The 17,105-nt window shown below is 44.1% G+C and overlaps 1 protein-coding gene across 5 annotated transcripts in view; it reads left to right on the forward strand.

Annotated features, from left to right (window-relative positions):
• The window catches only part of Ptprt (protein tyrosine phosphatase receptor type T), a 783,764-nt gene that overhangs the window by 488,635 nt on the left and 278,024 nt on the right, over positions 1-17,105 (forward strand). The window lies entirely within an intron of this gene.

Consider the following 17,105-nt stretch of genomic DNA (forward strand, 5'->3'; position numbering starts at 1 on the left):
CAATGGGGCCTGGCCCTCTCCATCTGAACCTGTGAGCTCCAGCACCCCATTTTGGCTTAGTACACCCTCTCCTCTTAGCAATCAATTACCAGTGTGCCTATATGTGCCCACAGCACCATTGACTCTGTGGACTAAAAAGCAGTGGTGGTTCAGGAAATGGGTGCAGGTATGATTTCAACACATAGGGTCAGCATGGAAAGTGCATGAGACTCTGGTGCACCCAGATTTGGAGATATGTGGTACGTCCTTCCTCTTAGGGTTCCCAAAGTTGGGTTCCTGAGTTCTTTCTTCTTTGGAGGCAACATCTGGGCCCATGGAGTATTTGTCACTGGATGAAAGAGTTAGACTCCAAGAGGCAGTAACTAGCTGATGGAGGACCCCCCAACACTCACACACCAAGACCTCACATACATAGGTTAGGCAGCCATGACAGTATGGCGGAACCACTGTATTCTCCCAGCTGGGGCTAACAATGAACCCAGAAGACAGCGATAAGGTGAGCCGGTCTCCATGGGAGTGTTTCTATATTTATATTGAGAGCACTTCAAAGAATATTTCAATTGTTATTACTTTCGCAAATGTCTTTCATGCAAATTTTGATATTTTTCAATGAAGACACCTTCATCTGAATCAATGGGATGATTCTTTCACCTCCCACGTGAAACACACTGTGCCTTTGAGTTGCACACTTTCAACATGCCAAGGAGAGAGTCTCTGTGTTGCCTTCTTCACATCAGCTCTGACTTTTTACAGAAAGCTGAGTTCCAGGTGGAAACCACATAAAGAGTCTGCATTACTTTATTTTTTTATTTTTTGGTACTGGGGATTGAACTCAGGGGTACTCGACCACTGAGCTTCATCCCAAGCCCTTTTTTGTATTTTATTTAGAGACAGGGTCTCATTGAGCTGCTTTAGTACCTCACTTTTGCTGAGGCTGGCTTTGAACTCATGATCCTCCTGCCTCTGCTTCCTGAGCCACTGGGATTACAAGTGTGTGCCACTGCACCCAGCTAACAGTCTGCGTTACTTTAAATGTTGTCCTAGTAGCGCATTGTCTCTGAGGCTCTGCTGGGCTCAGGTCTATGCCCTCTATTAGAAGAGCAATGTTTTCAAGAATGCAGGTTTCTGGGAGACTAAAACTAGAAGTGACATCTAATAAAACTCTGGGAATTCCTCCCTGCAGATCACTGTTCATAAGACCTCTGATGTCTTTAAATCAAGCTCCATCCACTCCAGAGATCCACATTGGGATGATCATGCTATATAAGCAATGGTCATCTTCTTAGACCCCTCCTCAATACACCCTGAATGTGTGCTCACTTTTCCTGGCCAGGGCATAATTCAAGTGCTGTATTCTCCTCCACTCATTCAGCAGGAGACCCTGAAGGGAGCCTGGGGGGAGGTTGATGACCCAGGCAGCCAGCCCAGGCTCTGCAGCACCCGTGGGGCCCAGCAGGTATGGAGGTGGGCCCCGTGCTCCAACCTGTCCTCTCAGGTGCCCAGGGTCCAAAGCCTTGGTGGAGGAGTCCCAGGAGATCATGGTCTTTTGCATCTGACCTTTAGGACCATTAGTCACCTTAGGGACAGAGTCCAGTCCTTGCATTGCAATCCTTGGGACTCTCGCCAGCACTCCTTACCCCTAACCTGCTCTGCTGTCTCCTTTTCTTTCTGTTTTCCAGAGTTCTTATCATCTAATATGCCAGATGAATGACAAATTTATCATATCAATTGTAATTTTCACCCCTCTTCTCAATACCCTGGAAAATCTACATTCACCCGCAAGAGGGCAGGAGATCTTTATTGATTTGTTCACTGGTGTGTCTCAATGGCCTAAAATCAAGGTGGGGTACAGTCCTACTCAGTAGATACTTGGTGAATCCAGTTAAATGAACCTCTGGCTTTCCCCCAAATACCCTGAAAGACCCTCTCTGATGTTGTAAATTCAGATCTTGCTGATATACTTGAGGTCCTACTAAGTGCTGGGCATTCTCAAGGCCTCCAGTACACATGGACAACATTTCAACTTCATAACCAAGCATCATTTCCTTGTTATCAAGGAAATGAGTCTTACTGAAGGTCACCCAGGTGCTAACTATCCTATCCTAAAATCAGCCCTGACACCCAAGATCATGTCCACATTGGCCTAGTCTTTCATAATCCGAAAGTTCTCTTTGTTCTTCTTGTGTCTCTAAGGATACAATTCAAAACAATTCGTTTTTATTCTGAACATCCTCCTAAGGAAAAGATAGGGAGTGATGATATCTATAACAAAACACATGATTCTGGCAAATCGAATTCAAAAACATATTAAAAAGATAGTGCTCCATGATCAAGTGGGGTTCATCATAGGGATGCAGGGTTGGTTCAACATATGGAAATCAATAAGGTAATTCATCATATTAATAAACTTAAAAACAAGAATCATATGATCATCTCAATAGATGCAGAAAAAGCATTTGACAAAATACAGCACACCGTCATGTTCAAAACACCAGAAAAACTAGGGACAGTAGGAACATACCTCAATATCGTAAAAGCTATATATGCTAATCCCAAGGCCAGCAGCATTCTAAACAGAGAAAAATTGAAAGCATTTCTGCTAAAAACTGGAAAAAGACAAGGATGTCCTCTTTCACCACTTCTATTCAACATCATCCTTGAAACTCTAGCCAGAGCAATTAGACAAAAGAAAGAAATTAAAGTGATACAAAGAGGTAAAGAAGAGCTCAAACGATCACTATTTGCCAATGACATGATTCTATATCTAGAAGATACAATAAATTCCACCAGAAAACTCGTAAAACTAATAAATGAACTCAGCAAAGCAGCAGAGTATAAAATCAACACCCATAAATCAAAGGCGTTCCTATACATCAACAATGAATCCACTGAAAGAAAAATTAGGAAAACTACTCCATTCACAATAGCCTCAAAACAAAACAAAACAAAACATCCTGGGAATCAATCTAACAAAAGAGCTGATCTACAGAACACTAAAGAAAGAAATGGAAGAAACCCTCAGAAAATGGAAAGTGGAAAGATCTCGCATGGTCCTGGATAGGCAGAATTAATATTGTCAAAATGGCCATAGTACCAAAAGTGTTATACAGATTGAATGCAATTCCTATTAAAATCCCAATGACATTCTTCATAGAAATAGAAAAAGCAGTCATGAAGTTTATTTGGAAAAACAAGAGACCCAGAATAGCTAAAGCAATCCTTAGCAAGAAAAGTGAAGCAGGAGGCATCACAATACCAGACCTTAAACTATACTACAGAGCTATAGTAACAAAAATGGCATGGTCTTGGCACCAAAATAGACTTGTAGACCAATGGTACAGAATAGAGGACCCAGAGACAAACCCACATGAATATGGTTATCTCATACCAGACAATTGAACAAATGGTGCTGGCAAAACTTGAAATCCACATGTAGCAAAATGAAATTAAACCTCTGTCTCTCACCCTGCACTAAAATCAACTCAAAGTGGATCAAAGACTTAGGCACTATAACAGTGACCCTGTGCCTAATAGAAGAAAAAATAGGCCCAAATCTTCACCACATCGGCCTAGGATTTGACTTCCTTAACAAGACTCCTAAAGCACAAGAAGTAAAATCAACAATCAATAAATGGGATGGATTCAAATTAAAAAGCTTCTTCTCAGCAAAGTAAGCAATTAATAACATGAAGAGAGAGCCTACAGATTGGGAGAAAATCTTTACCACATGCACCTCCGATAAAACATTAATCTCTAGGATATATAAAGAACTCAAAAAACTTAACACCGAAAAAACAAATCACCCAATCAATAAATGGGCCAAGGAACTGAACAGACACTTCAGAGAAGAAGAAATATAATTGATCAACAAAAAAATGAAAAAGTGTTCAACTTCTCTGACAATTAGAGAAATGCAAATGAAAACTACTCTAAGACTTCATCTCACTCCTGTCAGAATGGCAATCAACAAGAATACAGGCAACAATAAATGTTGGCGAGGCTGTGGGGGAAAGGTACACTCATACATTGCTGGTGGGACTGCAAATCAGTGCAACCGCTATGGAAAGCAGTGTGGAGACTCCTCAGAAAACTGGGAATGGAACCACCATTTGACCCAGCTCTCCCACTCCTTGGTTTATACCCAAAGGTGTGGCAGACCAACCTTGCAATGACTGAGTTAACTCCCCTGCTGGGCGATGTGTCCTCAGGCATCCATGCTGTTAGACTGCCCCTCTCTTCTAGGGTTCCAGTGACTGTGTCTTGGTGCCTGTGCGTGGCTTCCTACAGTCCCATGGGTGGAGCTACGCTCACCTGTTCCTTTGTAATATAACCCCTTCCATGGAAGTGCCTTGTGTGTGTCCCCTTCTCTTACTGGGCCCTTGGGTGTGGCCTACCCAGATGTCAGTCAACCTGCTGACAGTGGACATCATGAAGCTAGACTCAGCCCCCTGAAACCTGACCCCTTGCCTCATTTGAATAGCTTCTCCTCAATAAAAGGGGTCAGCATGTGCTCTCGCTCTCTCTTCCTGTGGACCCTTAAGGTCAGAGGAGCCATCACAGTGACCCCCCCAAAAAAAGATATTTGAGTCTCTTGTGTGGTTATTTTGCACAGCCCAGTTAGTGCAGTTCCCCTGAGTAACCCCTGAGCCTTTTAGTTGCGAATGAAACCCGGCACAAAGGACTTAAAATCAGCATACTGTAGTGACACAGCCACATCAGTGTTTATAGCAGCTCAATTCACAATAGCTCGACTATGGAACCAACCTAGGTGTCCCTCAATAGATGAATGGATAAAGAAAATGTGATATATATATTCAATGGAATATTACTCAGCTTTAAAGAAGAGTGAAATTATGGTATTTGCCAATAAATGGTTGGAGTTGGAGAATGTTATTGTAAGGGAAATAAGCCAATCCCACAAAATCAAAGGCTGAATGTTTTCTCTAATATGCAGATGCTAATTCACAATAAGGCAGGGGCACTAGGGAAGAATAGTGTTACCTTAGATTAGGTAGAGGGAAGTGAGGGGAGGGAAGGGGAGGGGATGTGGGGATAGGAAAGATAGTAGAATGAAACAGTCATTATTACTGCATGTATATATGTGACTGCATGACCAACATGATTTTGCAACATGTACACTCAGAAAAATGTAATTCTATCCACCTATGTATGATATATCAAAGTGCATAAATGCGTTCTATCATGTATAACTAATTAAATCTATAACTAGTTATAGCATGCATAACTAGTTATCATGTATAACTAATCAAAACAAAATAAAAAAAATTTAAAAAAGAAACATAAGCATTTAAGAAGTGCACTTTACTATGAGGCAAAAAAAAAAAGAAAGAAAAAAGAAAAAAAAAACAACAGAAACAAAATCCCAAGGCCATCTTCCTTTCCAGTTTATAGTGTGGTTTCTCCCTACAGCGGGTGCCTAATGAGGCGTGCTGTGCAAGGCCAGGCAATCAGACTGTTCAGTTTGTGAGCTTCCCTCTGCAATCCCCAGCTTAGGACACCAAGTTTGCAGCCCTTGCAATAAGCTTTGCACACGTGTGCCGTGAGTTGAAGGAACTGAGAGTGGAAACCAACCTGGTCTGTCACGAGCCCCTGTGTTCAGACAACATTGCTCAGACCAGAATTGGAGGGTGAGGAAGAGGGACAGGGCTTCCTACTTCAGGGGGGCTCTGGATAATTCCTAGATGACCCCTCACATTGCCTCTAGGGGCATGTCTCTCTCAGGACAGCAGGAAGAACTGGACAGAAGTCACAGAGTTGTTGGTGACAAGGTAGAGCTCACTGGGAGCCACCAGGACAGAAGCAGATCCTAGAGGGCAGTGGAAAGGGGTGGGATGAGGAGAGAAGAAAGCACTAGAATGTCTCAGGAGCTGGGGCATCAGATTTATATGTCTGCCCACAGAGAGTATATTGGCTTTTAGAAGGAGGGAGAGACCCACCTAGCCCACAGCACCCCTTCAATTCTGGCATAGGCCAGGGCAGGGGACAGGGAGAGGTTGGAACCTGTGGTGGCCTGTTTCTTTGCAGTTAACAAGCTGATGGGCACCCAGAGGAGGAAGGAGGATTGTTCAGGGTGTCAGGGACCTGGGCAACCCTGCAAGGGCACCCTCTGGGCCTTTGACATCGATTAGGCATCTAGTAAAAGAGGGGAGGCATTGGAGCTGTGGTCCACATAGTCCTGCTGCCCTGGGTTGAGCCATGGCCAGTCTGAAGGATGGAGCCCCTGGTCTCCCATGTAAGGACTTTGGGAAGCTCTCTAGAGCAGGATAAAGGGCAAGGGCACATCCCATATAGCCTTGGCAACTGCATTCAGGTGAGGAGGGAGCCCCACTCAGTGTGGGAGGGAACGTGACGGGAGCGGCAGCCCAGGGCTGATGTTAGCATCAGTGTCACGCGGAGCACCACTGGATGCTTTCCCGTGAGAACTGCCTCATTTAGTCCACACGTTCATTCTCACTTCACAGATGAGAACTGGAGGCTGGGTGCTGCTGCTTGCTCTATGCCACAAATTCTTAACAGGGCGCCTTCCTTCACGCCCAACAGGTGAAAGTCTTTGGAGGCAGTGGTAAAGGCAGGGAGCGAAAATATCTTCATCTTCTTATGCCTATATATGCATAAAGTACAGAATAGTTACAATGCACAAAACGCAACTCCAAATGGATCAAGGAACTAGGAATAAAACCAGAGACCCTGTGTCTAATAGAAGAAAAAGTAGGCCCTAATCTCCGTCATGTGGGATTAGGCCCCAACTTTCTTTATAAGACTCCTATAGCGCAAGAATTAAAATCAAGAATCAATAAATGCGGTGGATTCAAACTAAAAATTTCTTCTCAGAAAAAGAAACAATCTGTGAGGTGAATAGAAAGCCTACATCTTGGAGCAAATTTTTATCCCTCACACATTCACACATCAGAAAAAAAAAAAAAAACCCAATCAATAAATGTGCCAAGGAACTGAACAGACACTTCTCAGAAGATGATACACAATCAATCAACAAATATATGAAAAAATCTTCAACATTACTAGCAATTAAAGAAATACAAATCAAAACTATTCTTAAGATTTCATCTCACTCCAGTCAGAATGGCAGCTATTATGAAGACAAACAACAAGTGTTGGCAAGGATGTGGGGAAAAGGAACAGTCATACACTGTTGGTGAGACTGCAAATTGGTGCAGCCAATATGGAAAGCAGTATGGAGATTCCTTGGAAAACTGGGAATGGAACCACCATTTGACCCAGCTATCCCTCTCCTCAGTCTATACCCAAAGGATTTAAAAACAGCATACTACAGGGACACAGCCAGATCAATGTTTATAGCAGCACAATTCACAATAGCTAAACTGTGGAACCAACCTAGATGCCCTTCATTAGATGAATGGATTAAAAATGTGGCATAAATATACAATGAAATATTACTCAACAATAAAAGAGAATAAAATCATGGCATTTGCAGATAAATGGATGGAGTTAGAGAAGATAATGCTAAGTGAAGTTAGCCAATCCCAAAAAACCAAATGCCGAATGTTTTCTCTGATATAAGGAGGCTGATTCATAGTGGGGTAGGGATGGTTAGCATTGGAGGAATAGATGAACTCTAGATAGGGCAGAGGGGTGGGAAGGAAGGGAGGGGACATGGGGTTAGAAATGATAGTGGAATGTGGTGGATATCATTATCCAAAGTACATGTATGAAGACACGAATTGGTGTTAATATACTTTGTATACATCCAGAGATATGAAAAATTTGTGCTGTATATGTTTAATATGAGTTGTAATGCATACCACTGTCATATATAAACAAATAAAATAAAATAAAAATAAAAAATGAAAAGGGTTGAGAATGTAGCTCAATGGTAAATTACTTCTGGGTTAAGTAAACTGATTTAATAAAGAAGTTGTATATTTTTCATTGATGAATAAATCATTCATTATATGCCATGATAATAAATATTAATATTTAGCATCTAAAAACAATTATATAAGATATTTATGTATCATCATCATCATATAATTTAAAAATCCCTGAATTGAAAGTAATATAAATATTATCTTGTTCACTTTTAAAATAAAAAAGAATGGTTACATAGAACTAGAACTACATATAGTCCATAATCCAGATATGCACAGCACATCCACAGCTCTCCAGGGATGCACAACCCATTACAGCTGACAAGATATGCATGCTTCCCATACAGCTAGCCAGATATGCACAGCCCCTACACAGCTATCCATATATGCATAAATTGAATACACACTTGTCCAAGTGTAAATAAAGCACATGTGCCACTAAATAGACTATCTTTGGAATTAGAAGTTCATGGGAGCATACAAAAGGGGGGGGCATAAATAGATTTCCTGGGAGGTGCTTATGAAATAAAAAGAAGGGGAAGGGGAGAAGGAGGAGGAATAAAGATAAATGTTAAGAAATCCTGGTGTAGAACAGCACTCTTTAGCCACTACCTGCACACAGCTCCTGAGCCCCAGAAATAGGGCAATGTGACCAGTCTGAATCAAGATGTGCGTGGAGTGGAACATGCCCACCAGATTTCAAGTACTTAGCAGGAAAAACAATGTAACATATCTCCTTGATAATTTTGTGCCTATTACAGGTTGGAACAATAACACAGTGGTATAGTGGGTTAAGTAAAATGTACTACTAAAATTAATTTCACCTGCTTCTTTTTCCTTTTTTTCCATGTAGCTCCTAGGAAACATAAAACCACAAATATGGCCTACATCCTGTGTCTGATGGGCAGTGCTGTTCTAAATAACCATCCGCTAAGAGGAAGCATTGGGATGTACCCAAGTCTTCCCAATCCCTCTATATGCTATTTTGCTATCCCATAACTGCCTCCTTGGAAAACCACTTGCTGTGTAACTTTAGGCATGCCTCTTAACTTCTCTGAGCCTCCTGCCCCAGTCTCCACTGAACATTTGTTAATGTAGAGGTTCTGTGAGGTTCTGTGGACCCAGCAGTGAGCTGGGTCACAGAGGAATAGGGGAGTGTGAGGTCCACACAAAAGCCACATGGTTTGATCCAGCAGTTCCATAAATAGCAGCATCACCTGCTGTGCACCTGCTCCTAGGAAAACACCACAGGGGCAAGTTTAGAAAAAGAGACCTCCTAACCTGAGACCAGCAGGTTAAAGAGAGTGTTCACTAAGTGATCATTTTAACCAAGAAAAGGGGAAAAACAAAAACTTTCATTTCTTCTGGGAAGGAGGAGATATAACCCTCCCCCCAAAAACAGCCTTTTACAAAACCTGCCTTTGATAAAGGGGGACTAATAAAACATCTTATAAATGCTACTCTGCTGGGTAGAATTGATGCTCAGATCTCCAGCAGGCCCACCCTTTTATTCCTTTTCTAATGCCTAATTTAGTGGGGGAGAAAATCAATTCTGTTTTAATTTCATGAGAAAAATGGTGAATGAAAGAAAAGTGCAATAAAGTGAAACTTCAGCCTCGGGCCCCCCACGGATCCAAAATGTGTGATTATGTGATCAATGGACTCCTCCTCGGAAGGCCTCTTCAATCTGCCCCCTGCCTTTGCCTCTGACAAGGAGGCAGGAAGTTCCAGCCTGGTCAGAGAAACCCTTCGGGGTATTTGAGAAATTTAGTTCCGCCTCAGGTTGCCTAATTTTCTCCACACTTGAAACTCATTTCCACCCAACTTCTTTTGATTTTGGCCTCTGAATACCCACTCCTCTAGCCAGCAGCTGTCCCTGCTTCTTTGAACTCCTGGCACATCTTCTCAGTCCAGGGTCCTTCAACAGCAGGATCCCAGGGCAGAGATTCTGGTCTCTCTGGAAGCAACACTGCCAGTCCCCAGGAGCACCAAGGTCAAGGGGGGATTCTAGGTCCCAAGCCTGGCTCTGCTCCTTACTAGCTGTGACAACCCAGGGAAGTTATTTTCCCTAAGCCCTAGTTTCTTCATCTGCAAAATGGGACTAGTAATGGAAGTCCTCTCATTAACTTGAGGGGATTGAATGAGTAATGCCTGGGAGGGTTTAGCCAGAGGCCTGGCAGACCATGACTGCTCACAAATGTTCACTTGCATTCTTATTGCTGCCATAACAGGTGGTCCTGCTTGATGGCTCTAGACTTAAGATATTTTGGCTTCACAGTGATGCAAAAGGGGACCCTGACAACCACTGTTTTTCACTTTCAATTGAGTATTCTGTAAATTCCATGAAATATGCAACACTCCATGAAATATGCAACACTGTATTATAAGCTTCAATTTAGATCATTTCGCACAACTGTAGGCTGACATAAGTTTTGAGAATGTTTAAGGTAGGCTAGGCTAAGCTACGATGGTTAACCTAGGCAGGTCAGGTACATTACATGCCTGCCCTTCCTTTCTCTCTCTCTCTCTTTCTCTCTCTCCCTCCCTCCCTCTCCCTCTCCCTCTCCCTCTCTCTCCCTCTCCCTCTCCCTCTCTCCCTCTCTCCCTCTCTCCTTCCTTCCTTCCCAAGACCTCATGCATACTAAGCAAGTGCTTTACCACTGAATTACATTTCCCACCCCATTAAATGCATTTGACTTATGATATGGATTTATTGGGACATAATTCCATCATGAGCTAAGGGACACTTGTCACTGCTACAGGAACACGAGGAGCAGAGGGTTGAGCCTTTGGCTTCTGACATCATGGTTCCATGATTCCCAATTAGTCAATCATTAAGAGTGACAAAGAGTGACAAATTAGCCAATCAGTAAGACTGAGCACACTTTTTTTTTTTTTGGTCCTCTTTTTAAAAATATTTAATTTGGGGCTGTGGTCGTGGCTCAGTGGTAGAGCACTCGCTGGGCACGTGAGAGGCACTGGATTCAATCTTCAGTACCACATAAAAATAAAAAAATAAAATAAATGTATCAAAAATTAAATAATTTTAGACTTATAGGAAAATTATAAAATTAGTACAGAGTTTCAGTATACCCTCTCCCAGGTTCCCTGAATGTTAGTGTCTTATCCATAGCACAGTGATTGAAACCAGGAAGCCATCATGTGAAGAGTACTATACAGGCCAATTTGCATTCCACCTTGTTTTCCCACCAATCTCCTCCTGCCAATCAATCCAGGATCCTAATTGCACTTAGTCATTAGTTATTCCTTGGTCACCTCCACTCTGGGGCCACTCCTCATTCCTTGTCTCTTATATTTTGGCTCTTTTGAAGAGTACTGGTCAGTTATTCTGTAGACGGCCCTTTAATTTTTGTTGTTGTTGTTGACATTTTCTCCTGATTAGATTGTGATCGTGTTTGTTTAGCAAAAATGCCACTCAGTTGCTGTGCCCTTCTCAGAGCCTCCTTATCCAGAGGCACCTGAGGCCCATAGTTCTCATTACTGGTTTTTGTTGTTACCTGATCACTTGGTTAGGAAGGCACCATGTATTTGTTGAGCACCTACTGTATTTTCTTTTTGGGATACAAAAGAGAATAAAATGTTGAAATCCATGCTTTCAAGGAATCTCTCAAGTCTAATGGACAAACTTTCTAGTTACTATCTACTGAATGACAAATCACCCCCAAATTTAGTGGCACAAAACAATTTTATTGTGCTAATAAATTCTGTGGGTCCAAATTTATAAACTATGTTTATTCAGTCGTATTACTTATGCAGATGAACGACTTCTCTGTGCTGCTTCCATACATGCACACATGGTGCTTTGGTGGTGTCCACCTTCTCTACCACTCTCTCTTGCTCTTCCCTCTTCCCTGGCCCACACTGTGTCCCCCTTCCCCTTCCTAATACTCCATCTTCTATTTTCAGGTCTTTTTTCCCCCCTTAGTTTTCACATATGAGAAAAACTATACTATACTTATTTATCTGTGTCTGACCAATTTCTGATTCCATCCATTTTCCTTCAAGTGACATGATTTCATCCTCTTTTATGGCTGAATAAAACCCCATTGTGTGTATATACCATGGTTTTTATCCACCCATCTGTTGGCCAGCTAGGCTGATTCCATCTCTTGGCTACTGTGCGTAGGCTGCAATAAACATGGGTATGCAGAGTCCCTTTTGTATGCTGACTTTATTTCCTTTGGATACATACCCAGGAGTGGGAGAGCTGGATCCTATGGTAGATCCATTTTTAGTCTTTGGAGGTACTCCAAACCTGTTTTCGTAAGGACTGTACTAATTTACATTCTGTAGGTCAGAAATTTGGGAGGGTGTAGGAGGACTGGCTTGTTTCAGGCCCAGGATATCTGAAGTCTCAGCCGAGAAGAGACACACAGACAGGATGACTGAGATGGCACAGAACTGAAGTCATCTGTGGACTTCTGGATTAGCATACTAGGACCTGGAAGACTGTGCCCATCTGGGGCTACACATAGCCTCTTCATGTGTCCTGTGCTTTCTCACACATGGCCTTGCCTGGGGAGCTAGACTTCCTATACAGCCACTAAGATGCTGTAGGTACCAGTGTCCCTATGGACAAGTCATAAGCTGCACTGCATTTTACAGCCCTGTCTTAGAGGCCACACAATGTCATTTCCTCCACGTTCTATTGGTCCAAGCAGCCACAAACCCTCTAAGACTCAAGAGGGGAGACATAAACTCTGCCTCTGGATGGGAAGAATGTCAAAGGCTTTATGCAAAAATAAGAAACCAAAGAATTTTCTCTTTACATAGATTTGGTATCTTGGAGCTAAGAGAATAAGAGTTTCACCAGCTTGGATCTCCTTAATTATCACTTATGGAGTAACTGAGGGCCAACTCTGTGCCCAACTAGTGTGGACCCGGCTGCTGGGGAATGCTTGCTGGGTCTCTCCTGGGGGAGGCAGGTTTGGAGATGCCCACTACAAAGCCTTGTGCTCTGACAATCATAGCCCCCAGCCAATCCCTCCACCTAGGGATGGGTCACACAGGGGTGGGCACAGAGAGGCCAAAGCCAGTGCACCAGGGTGAATGAAGAGTGCTGAGTGTTAGCGTCAGAATGACCTCATTTCAAATCCCAAGTGTACTACACCAGGATTTGTTACATCTTCATTCTTAATCCTCATTTATTCATTCCACCTTATGGACTCTTACTTTATGCCTGCCTGGGTGCTTGACAGTCATTATAATAAATAAATAGGACCCAGGCATTTCCCTCTATGAAGGCTCTCCCAGACTAGCTCTGCCAGAAAGACTGTTGGTACAGCTGTGAGGTTCCAGAGAGCAGGGTCATGAGATTAGTTAACTGCTCTCATATCCATGCCCAAAGCCAACCGGAGAGAAATTGGTCATGCAACTTAGCTATTTAACCAGGTTAAACTTCACAGAACAGAAATCAACTGAGTGAGGAGTTGGAAGGCAAGCCGCTTACATTCAGAAGCCCAGGAAATATTGCTAGGCGAACTAAAAGCCACTGGGAATATCACTAGACAGACTCATTAAGCAAGAAGGTTTCTGTGAAAATCACCAAATCATGGTACCCGGACACCCCAGCTTGAGATTAAAAGCCAAAAGGAGGTTTAAGCTTAATATTATTAAACTGCATTATGACAGTTTAGGAAGAAAGAGGTCATACTATCTGCGTTGAACATGGCCCTGTTATGTGGCTGTGACCTCCCTCCTGGTGAAGGGGAGGGAGGGGAGGAGACTGGGAAGTTGCCCATGCTAAGGATCGGAGCTGGCAGAGGGAGCAGTTAGGGCCCTGGGCATGCTAAGCAATCACTCCACCTCTGAGCTACATCCTGGACTCCAGAGCAGGAGTCTTACTGAGCTTTCCCCTCACGTTCCTATGGGTCGCAGCAATCTCCCTCACTGGACCTGAGTTTACAAAGACTCCCCAGGGCTCAGACATGCCAACCGCATACTCAAGAACTCAGTGAACATCTGTTGTACATTCTATTTTGCAGCCACAAAGACCCACACAGGTGCCAAACCCTAGCAGGCTACTCTCTGTTGTTCCTTAAACATTTTATTTGGACAAAATTTTAAATTTAGAAAGAAGTTGCAAAAAAAAAATTAGTATAGAGAGTTCTAAACTCTATGTGTGGCTTCTCACCCCAGCGCCTTAGCAGGGCATATTTATCAAAATTTAAGAACCCATGCCAGGGCATGATGATTGAGTGGACTCCAGACTTCTTAGATTTTCCCCATTTTCCCACAGATGTCCCTTTTTCTCTTCCAGGCTCCATGTGCTGAGTTGACATGTCCCTTGTTATCTGAAATCAGCCATCAGAGTTGATGACCAGATTGCAGAATCTGGCCATTTCTCCGTCTTTCCTTATTTATGACCTTGACACTTTGGAAATATACTGATGGTACTTGTGTCTGGGTTTGTCTGACAGTTTCTCATCAGCAGACTGATGAGAAAATGTTTGGGGGAAGAAGACCAAGGAAGTCACGTGTCCTCCTCATCACATCATGTTAGAGGCACGCGATCCCCTCGTGACCCGTCACTGGGGCTCTCAATCTTGCTCTCCTGGTGGAGCCAGTGTCTTCTGGGTTACTTTGCTTTTAAGAAATCCTTTTGTCTTCTGTGTTCCATCCATCCAAAGTGAGTCACTGGGTTCAGCCTACCCTGGAGGTGGGGGCAGGCTCCATCTCCTAATGGGATCAAAGAATTCCTGGCTTTATGTTCAAACCACAGCAGTAACTAGTAAATTTGGGAGAAGATACTTTGAGGCTATGCAGATCTTTTCCCTGGTTTCACCCACTGGATTTCGCATCACCAGGGCCTCCTGCTGCAGCCCACCCCTGTGGCATCCCAGTGGTGACTCTCTGGTTCCCTCCAGTATATGTAGGAGGCAGCTTTCCTTAGTACACACTACCTCTCAGAGTTCTTTGGCTTCATCCTCTTCCTGTTCTGAGTCCTAGAGACACTGCTATCAGCCCTAGTTGGATCTCTTTGGTAGCTTTAAAACATATTCATGCCCAGGGCCTTATAGCCAGGGAATTTGATGTAATTTGTCTATGATTAGGGCCAGGGACTAGTAGTTTTTAGAAGATCCCCTGAGCAGTCTGTGCTCAGCCAGAGCTGGGGACCATGGGCTAAGCCCAACTCTCTGTTTCTCTCTATGAAGTTGTCCTTTTGCTCTCTGGCAAAAGCAGTTACTCCCACATCTGTGTTCCCAAAGGACTCGACTCTCCAGAATATTCCTTGATGCCTGCATTTGTCCCTAAAGAATTCAGGAACTTGGCCTGCTTCACCTACCTCTTCCTTGCCCACAAGCCCAACACAGAGCCTGGCAAGAAGCAGATTCTCAGTGAGTAGAGGGGTGGATAGAAGGCACCAGCAGGCCCCCACAGAAGCCAAGGTCCCCATGCTCTTGTTGGCTCCAGTCTTAGGAACCACAGGAACAGCCGTGAGTGTCAGTCATGAGCACAGTTCTGTTGTTATAACCGTCCCTAGCTCTCTAGGAAAAAAGGCTCCTGGCCAAGAAGTCACCCTCACGTGCAATGTGGGCATCTGCCTGTTCCCGCTGTTCTTCAGAAGGGCCGTGTTCATGCTGTATTTTTAAATTGCCGAGAAACCAAAGAGCTGGCGCTATACTGTGTAGCCAGAAACTACCTTGAGCTGGTTTCCTTCTGCACTTTGGGCCTCCAAGGCCACCTGGATGGCAAAGACCTTGCTTGTGAACACTTTTCCAGGAAATCCAAAAAGGAGAAAATATTTTAACCCATTGTTTGGAACTTGAAGAAAAGCTTTTAGTCAATGAAGGGGCCATCCTGGTTTATTTTATGTGTGGCCTCGTTAAAACTCTGGTCTACTGAGACTTTGGGACTAGAAGCTGGAAGCCCTGGGAGAGAGGCAGGAGCAGCTGGGAGGCCCGCTGTAGGGTGACGACCCTCCCAAGCGGTTTAGGATGAAGACACGTAAGCTAATAGTGAGAGGGAAGGGTGCCAAGTTACAGAGGATGCTTCTGGAGTATCATGCTGTGGGTGGCAGATCTTGACTCAGTTTACACTTCTGTCACTAATGCCTGGTGCTGTTGTGGATTTCCTCGAGTTTTTTTTATTTTTATTTTTACTTAATTGTTGATTTAATATGCCTTGCCTCTGATCATGATGCACATGTGAACTCCCTGTTTTTAACCCAGCCTGTGTATGAGTATGTAATGAGAACATTTGGCTAGCGTGATAAAATCACACTGGCTCAATTCGGGGTTTTCTCTTTGGACGCGGTCCCTTTGAATGACCCTGTGGTCCTGCCAGCCCATCCCTGGTTTGTCCTCTCTCTGTTTTGTGGCCGCAGCATTCACTCACCAGGGCCTCCTGCTGCAGCCCACCCCTGTGGCATCACAGTGTAAAGATGGGACCCTGGTGAGGCTGAGGCCCCAGAGAGCACTTGGCTCTGTGCATGGACCTCTCCTTGCTGCACCTGCCTGATGGCCCTCGGGCTGCCCTCATCCACTGGCATGCTGGGTTAGTGGCCACCGGTCCAGCTCTGAATGTTTCCCCTCTTCTGTGGCTTCAGAAACCAGAATCCAAACACAAACTTGCCCAGCTTGCTGTCCACTCACAGTCACCCTGGACTTGTCTCCTGGACCTTGCCCACCCAGGCTGGCTTCTGTGCTTGGAACCTAGGGGGGCTCTTTCCTCTGCCCTGACTGTACCATCCTGCAGGTGCTGATTCCCATCTCTCCTGAGATGCCTTCCTGAGAGCTCTGGGTTTAGCTCTGCACAACCCAGCCTACATTTTCATGGTGTCCTCTCTTGGCCTCAATTTCCTTAGCTTAGGAATAGGAACAGTCATGAAGAATCCATGCTATTTTTTCCAGAATTAAATGAGTTGAGTTTTATGCTAGCCCCCCCACTCAGTGACACACGGTGTGCGCTCCACCCCGGTGCATGACTGCTTCATCCCACCCAGGGGCTTCTGAGTCCTGACCACCTCCCCCATCCCTGCTCTCTTCAGCTCTTCCCCTCACCCCCATGAACCACCTCATCCTCAGGGCCAGAGTCTTCTCACATGCTCTGTTTGAACAAGACTGATGTAGTCTTTCTCCAATAAACAAGTAAGTCCTTCCTGATGGGACCCTACAGAGAAATTGTGTCTTTCTGTTCTCCCTGTGTTTCTTGTCCCCTCCCTTCAGCCCCAGGAAGAAGAGCAGCCTGTTGCTCCTAAGACACCCTCTGGTCCCT

This window comes from Marmota marmota, unplaced genomic scaffold, assembly GCF_001458135.2.
Source record: "Marmota marmota marmota unplaced genomic scaffold, marMar, whole genome shotgun sequence".
NCBI classification, from domain to species: domain Eukaryota; kingdom Metazoa; phylum Chordata; class Mammalia; order Rodentia; family Sciuridae; genus Marmota; species Marmota marmota.